The sequence below is a fragment of the Microcaecilia unicolor genome, chromosome 2 (assembly GCF_901765095.1).
Source record: "Microcaecilia unicolor chromosome 2, aMicUni1.1, whole genome shotgun sequence".
In the NCBI taxonomy this organism is placed as follows: Eukaryota; Metazoa; Chordata; class Amphibia; order Gymnophiona; family Siphonopidae; genus Microcaecilia; species Microcaecilia unicolor.
In genome coordinates, this window is record NC_044032.1 from 254,311,235 (window position 1) to 254,319,284 (window position 8,050).

Below are 8,050 nucleotides of genomic sequence, written 5' to 3' on the forward strand. Positions count from 1 at the left end.
AAAATGTACATCATTCAAATTATAACACAATCTCCATTTACAGCCAAACATTAAAGTAATTAATTTACCTAGCAATAGCCTACATCATGGAGAGGAGAGCAGAAACAGGGAAGGGGGAATTCAGAAAGCAGACAGAGAAAAATATAGTTAACATGATCCCCAGTTTTAATCAAATATTACCCCAACCCATATCGTAGAAGACTCAGCAAAACCCCAGAAATTCCTCCCCAGACTTCCGCAACAGACTCGATCAGACTTCAGAAAAGGTGTACTTACGTTCTCTTATAGATAATCAAATATTTACAGGGACAAATGCAAGGTGATACACATTGGAAAGAATAATCCAAATCATAATTGCCTGATACTAGGGTCCACCTTGGAGGTCAGCAACCTAGAAAAAGATCTAGGTGGTGGTGTAGATAATACGCTGAAATCTTCTGTGCAATGTGCAGCAGTGTTGGCGGCCAAAAAAGCAAACAGGATGCTAGGGATTATTAGGAAAGGGATGGTGAATAAGACCGAGAATACTGTAATGCCTTTGTATCACTCCATGGTGCAACCTCACCTTGAGTATTGTATACAGTTCTGGTCGCAGTATCTCCAAAAAGATATAGTGGAATTAGAAAAGGTTCAAAGAAGAGCGACCAAATTTGATAAAGGGAATGGAACTCCTCTCTTATGAGGAAAGGCTAAAGAGGTTGGGGCTCTTCAGCTTGGGAAAGAGACGGATGAGGGGAGATATGATTGAGGTCTACAAAATCCCGAATGTAGAATGAGTAGAAGTAAATGTATTTTTTACTTGTTTCAAAAGTACAAAGACTAGGGGGCACTCAATGAACTTACATGGAAATATTTTTCACTCAGAGAATATTTAAGCTCTGAAACTCTTTGCAGGAGGATGTAGTAACAGTGGTTAGCATATCTGGGTTTAAAAAAGATTTGGACAAGTTCCTGGAGGAAAAGTCCCTAGTCTGCTATTGAGACAGACATGGGGGAAAGTCACTGCTTGCCCTGGGATTGGTAGTATGGAACGTTGCTACTATTTGGGTTTCTGCCAGGTACTTGTGACCTGGCTCGGGCTAGGTGGACCATTGTTCTGACCCAGTATGGCTATTCTTATGTTCTTAATCTGAAAAAAGTAGCTCCAAGTTTTTAACACCTTGGTCCACAGCAAAAGAAAATCCTTCCTGTGGCCTGTGTTGCCCTGGAGACATCTGGAATAAGGAACAGCAATTAAAAGATGTGTTCAAACTTCTGTTCTTGTCAGACTACTGAGAGGGAGACTAAAAGAGCAATTCTATTAGATATCGCATCTGAAGTGGGTTAAAAAAAAAACAGTCAAGCAATAGTGTCAGGGGATAGGACTTCATCAAGGTCCTCTTCAGTCTGCTTCACCCACAGCTTAGTCTCAGGTACATGGTAAAAATGAGAACAAATAATATTCTCAACTATGGAAAATTGAAGAATTTTACTAAGACACTTCTTTAATAACTGCATTGGAGAGAAGCATTGACTCTTAGAAAAATTCTCATTATGCAAAAGATTAGCCCTAGTTTCATTTTCAAGTTTGCAATGACTAAGCAAGCGATTCTTTTAAATTTAATTAGTCACTTGTGGCTTCTTAAGATCAAAGTTGAATTTATCTTAACATGGTATTCTGTGTGGCCAATTTACATGTCTTCATTAACTTGGCCAAAGTCTCTTTGATAAATATGGCTATTTTTGAACCAAAAAAGGAACTACTTTAATGGACTGAAGCTGTAAGAAAATAGGTCCCTGCTTTCTAAAATTAAAAATCAGGTCTTTAGATCAGTTTATGCAAATTTATTCATAAACAAAATAAATGTTATTAACCAACCCTTAAGGAAATAACATGGCATTACCGCCTAGTACAGGGGTGGGCAAGCTCAGTTCTCGAGGTCTGCTGGGTTTTCTGGATTTCCCCAGTCAAAATGCATGAGATCTATTTGCATACAATGTGGAGACAGTCAGTGGTGTGGTGGTAAATGTTTAACAACAGGCTCTCTCCCCGGTCCTCCTCCGCCCCCCCCCCCCCCCCCCCAATTGCAGAGCTGGCTATAGCCGGGGAGTGAGCCTGGGGGGGCGGGGGGGGGGGGGCAATGCATTACTCCAGGAAAAAAAAATTAAAATGATCCCAGGTTCCAATCTAATTCATGTTTACAATGGGATAAAATGCCATAAATAAGTAAATATAAACTTTTAACGTTGAGCACCTGATTCTCAAAGTGGACATATTTCACACTCTATAATGAAAATATAATGATTTTTTTTCTACCTTTGTAGTCTGGTGACTTTGTTTTTCTGATCATGCTGGCCCAGTATCCGATTCTGCTGCTATCTGTCCTCTTAACTCTGTTTCCAGGGCATCCTTTCCATTTATTTCTTTACTTTCCGCCGTTCTTCATTTCTTGCCCTACATCCGTAAGTAAAAGCTGGGTCCTCCGCAGACTTGACTGTCCAGTGGATCCGCTTCTGCCTATTTTCTTCATCCATGTGCAGTATTTCTCCTCTCTTCCTTTTCCCTCCCCTCCATCCATGTCCAGCATTTCTTCTCTCTCCCCTGCCATCCCCTCCATCCACCCATGTCCAGCAACCCTCTTCTCCCCCCTGCCCTCCCCTCTATCCACCCATGTTAACCATCTCCCTTCTAGCCCCTCCCCTACTCAATACCAGACATTTCCTGCCTTCTTCCAGCCCCTCCCCCCCCCAGTTCCCGATCCCCCGTTCCCAGGGTCGTCCATCATCTCCTGTCTGCTCTCAGCTGCCTGATAGCCCTCGTTTCCTTCCTGCCGCTGCCCTGCCTTTAAATATTGTATTTTTTTTCAAGTCACGGTGCCGGCATTGAAAGCAGCAGGCTCGGCTCCAGCCTTCCCTCGCATGGTTCCGCCCTCTTCTGATGTATTTCTTGTTTCCGCGAGGGCGGAACCATGCAAGGGAAGGCTGGTGCCGAGCCTGCTGCTTTCAATGCCGGCTACGCGACTCGAGGAAAAATACAATATTTAAAGGCACGGCGGCGGCAGCAGGAAGGAAACGAGGGCTATCGGGGACCTAAGGGCAGACAGGAGATGATGGACGACCTGCGGAGCGGGGGAGCCTGCAGCTTGCGGGGTGGGGGGAGGAGAGGCAAGCCGGCTCGCAAGATGCCAATAAATTTAACAACCGACTCCAGCACACCACTGGAGACAGTGCATGAAAATAGATCTCATACATATTCATTGAGAAAATCTTGAAACCCTGACTGGGTTCCAGGTCTTGAGGACCAAGGTTTGCCCAATCCTGAAGTAGTATATGCCTTTCTATCAGTCTCCCCAGAGCCTGGCTCTGGTCGCTTAAAGCGGACAAGTATTACAATACCCAGAGAGTATAACATGAGCATACACCAGAAGTCTCCTTTCTTTTTCTGAAATGTACTTTTATTGAATAAATGTAGCTGATTTGTTCACAGTTCATAAATTCTCAGAAGTTGTTGCCCCAAGGCACGAGACTTTGTAGTTCTGAAAGCTGTACTGGTGAGTGGAGGTAGAAATTTGAAGAGAAGGAAGCTATATGGCACAGGTGGGAGAGTTGTCAGGTAGAGGAAGGAGTTCACATATGGGGTGCTGAGTTGTGCAATATTGAGGGGCATTTTCAATATGCAAAAAACATCCCAAATCCAAATAGGAAACAAGGTCATTTTCACAAAAGAAAAACGTCTATCTTTTGTTTTCGAAAATACTGTTGTGAACAATGTTTTGTGATTTGGACGTTTTTGTTTTTTGGTCCATTTTCGAAAAACAAATGTCCAAGTGCAAAACGCACAAAATCAAGCCATTGGGATGTAGGAGGAGCCAGCATTTTTAGTAGACTGGTCCCCCAGACATCCCAGGAAAGCAATAGGGCACCCTAGGGGGCACTGCAGTGGACTTCATAAAATACTCCCAGGTACACATATCACCATTGCTCCCTTACCTTGTGTGCTGAGCCCCCCAAAACCTACTACCCCCTACTACACCACTACCATAGCTCTTACAGTTGAAGGGGGCACCTATATGTGGGTACAGTGGGTTTCTGGTGAGTTTTGGAGACTCACTGTTTCCTCCACAAGTGTAACAGGTAGGGAGAGGTATGGGCCTGGGTTCACCTGTCTGCCGTGCACTGCACCCACCACTGGACTATTCCAGGGACCTGCATGCTGTTCTAATGGACCTGAGTATAACATCTGAGGCTGGCAAGTAATGTTTTTCATCACATTTATGGGGGGTGGGAGAGGGTTAGTGACCACTGGGGGAATAAGGGGCGGTCATCCCTGATTCCCTACAGTGGTCATCTGGTTATTTAGGGCACCTTTTTGTGCATTATTCGTTATAAAAACAGATTTAGCTCAAAAGTCTTAGTTTTAGTCCTGGACGGTTTTGTTTTGTTCCATTATGGCTGAAAAACAACTAAGTCTTAGGAACGCCCAAGTCCCGGCCTGAACACGCCCCCTTGAGATTTGGACACACTTCTGACGGACTTCATAGAAAAACGTCTAGAAATAGGTTTTGAAAATACTGATTTGGATGTGTTTGTGAGAAAAACGTCCAAATTCTGCTTTATGCCACTTTTTAGACGTTTTTCTGTTTTGAAAATGAGCCCAATTGTGAGGTTAATAGGCAAGTTCACTCCAGGGGAGCAGAAAGAGACATGCTTCTGATACATGATGGAAGCATCTGAGCTCTTAAGGATAGAGTGACCAAAAAGAACAACCACAAGGCCAGAGGCCAAGATAAAGGACCAATAGGGATAGAGCAGACCAGGTTTCAGAGGAGGTCACAGAGGGCAGTCCTTGATTGGAGAGAGAGGTCATATCCCGGCTGACCCATCAGAGCAAAGATTAGTAAAAATAATCAGGAAATAACAGCAGGCCAAGGACTCAAGAGAGAAAAGGAGCAGGCCTTTGCAGGAGAAAAGACCACTAGTAACGAAACTTATTCAAACAAGCAAGGAGACATTCCACACAATTCATTGCTCACATCATGGCAGGAAGTGACTGCAGCACTAAGGGGCCCTTTTACAAAGCAGCGGTAAGCTCACCACAGGCTTACCGCATGGCAATTCAAAACTACCGCCAGCCCAACGCAGGTGCTGGCAGTAGTTCACCCTCAGCATGTGACATTTCCGGCACTAACGGAAATATTTGAAAAATATTTACATGGGGTTACTGGCGGTAATCGGGAAGCGCCGCATGCTGGCTGGTTTTCGCCAGGTTAGCACAGGAGCACTTACCACCACCTCAACGGGTGGTAGTAAGTGCTTCCCCCCACATGGCCACGTGATAAGTGCAATCTTAGCCCATGGCCTTTTTACCCGCTGTGCCAAAAACCGGCTGCCACTGCTAGTGCAGTGCCTCTTTTACTGCAGCTTAGTGAAAAGGCCCATAAAATCCTAAGAAGTGAGAATAGCATTAAAGGCATTTAAACACATTTTAGAGCTGTGTTATAAAAACTAGTATAAGGCTGATGGGGACAGAACACGGCCTCTAAAGCAACTGAAGCTAAGCTGCTTGGGATGAGGTTCCCTTTAAAGAATTGTATAATTATTTTTGCATACTTTTGATGGTGGTGGAAGGCATGTCAAATTATTCCTACTTCCAGGTCAGACTCCTAGTCCTGGGTTAATAAGATCTTATAGAAATCAACGCCCTGGTACAATCAGTCTGCAGTGTCATATAAGTGTCTTCACATCCTTGTACATTCTTTGCATTCTGATATCTAAAAAAATACAAAATGCCTTCAAGGAGTTTGTTTTGCTGCTGTACAAAACAAAGTGTCACTTTCAACATGAAAGAACAATTATAGGATTATTCAAAAAGTGATGAAAAATAAGTAACCAAAAAGTCTTGATTGCTGAAATCTTCACCCCTTTGACATAGCAAACCCTAATTAGCTCCACTTCCAAAACTTGCTTTAATGAGGCCCATAATAAGTTGTCAGTTCACAGTAGATAGCTGCTTCAACTAGTCCTGAATGAAGAATCAAACTATTTCAGTTTTATTACATTAATTTGAATCAAAGGTCTAAACATATCACATACAGAACTGGTGAAGAACTCTGGGATAATGTTCAGAGGCAGTAATTGGGAGAAGATTATAAGAAATTGTCAGTATGTTTGAATATCCCAAGAAGCACTGTAAGATCCAACATTGTAAACTGAAAAAACACCCTGGCATCAGCAAGACTACCTCCATGATGCCATCCCACTAAAACCTGTAGCCATGGGTTAAGGAAATTACTGAGAAGTTTCATGTTAAATTTATTTTGATATACTGCACCACAGATTTTTTTTATTTTATTTGTACCCCACACTTTTTCCCACTTATGGCAGGCTCAATGCAGCAGGCAATGGAGGGTTAAGTGACTTGCCCAGAGTCACAAGGAGCTGCCTGGGCCGGGAATCAAACTCAGTTCCTCAGTTCTCCAGGACCAAAGTCCACCACCCTAACCACTAGGCCACTCCTCCACTCTTTCTGAGCAGTTTACAGTAGTATAATTCCAATTATAAGAAAGGAAAAGAACTCATTAAGCATAGGACAGAAAAGGAAAGAATCTAGATCTTGCAGACCCAGTCTACAGCATCCGCACCTCCCAAAATCCAGTGGTTACAGAAAGCTAGGCAGGCTCTGACTCGAAGACATCCCTAAATAAAAAGGTCATTATGAGGCCTAAGATTAAAAGAACTACAACTGTGTCTCGCTAAGGTTGGGAAACAAGACCTGTATGGAAGGGTAGCAAGAAGGAGGTCACTGCTAAAGAAAAGCCATAGGACAGGCTGCATAACATTTGCAAAGAACACTTAGGAGGACATTGGAGAAAAGCTTGGTGTCTGGGAGGTTTGTGAAGATCAAGGGAAAGATGGAAGATGCAAATTCCAGGCAGATCTTGGAGCAAAACTTGTTCAAGGCAAGCAGGATGCTAAGTTCTCACAATATAGACGGCGTCACTGATGCAGCTCTGTGTGGGAACAGCCTAGCTTTCTAGAACTTTTGAGTGGGCTCACCATGCATGTACACCACTTCCCATCTGCCACTGTTGCTCAGAATCACCTCTGTTTGCTGAGAAACTAGTCAGATATACATGTCTCACATTCTGTCAGACCTTGTGTACTGATTGACTTTTCCATATATCTTTTATATTTTTATCTTCAAATCCTTTCCTTTTCCTGAAAGACCCTTAGTTGGATATTTTTAGACATTTTAAAATGACCATTTTTTCGCCTTCTGCTGTGTCTAAGTCTCACTGAGGTCTTGAGCTCCCCATTGGTTAACGTTTCATCATTGAGTCATTTGATTTCACTGGAGCTATTTTTCCAGATGATGGGTCCCCAAAGAAAGCCCCCATCAATTTCAAAAAGTGCGTCTGGTTCAACAGGACCATATCCATTATGGATACCCATAGTTGGTGCCTGTAATGCCTGAGCCCCGACTGTGATCCCTTATAAATTGTTTTATTTAATTAGGATTTTACCACCTTTTTGAAGAAATTCACTCAAGGCAGTGTACAGCTATTGTCTTCATAGATGCCTAAGAGAGGAATTTGTGGTCATGAACACAGTCACAAGAGGTACCTCAAATTTATCTTAGGGAAACACCACTTCCGGTACCTTATATCAGCTCTGGAAAGCCCATAGCAACAATTGGAATTCATAGGAATCCTACTAGACACAACTCGAGCAATAGCCATTCTTCCACAACAAAGGATAACCATCTTGCTGTCTGCAGTGGAGAAAATGTGGATGAGTCAGCAAATATTCACAAAATGTGTTGTGGTTATAAAAGTGTTTCTTTGCAGACTGGGCATGCAGGTGCTTTCCTATTTGGATGATTGGCTGGTGAGAAGCACATATCAAGAAGTAGCAGAGTGATCTGTGCACAGAACTGTTCAAGTGCTGAAGTTGCTAGGATTTTGTTATAAACTATCCCAAGTCTTATCCAAGTCCATAGCAACAATTGGAATTCATAGGAACCCTACTAGACACAACTCGAGCAATAGCCATTCTTCCACAACAAAGGATA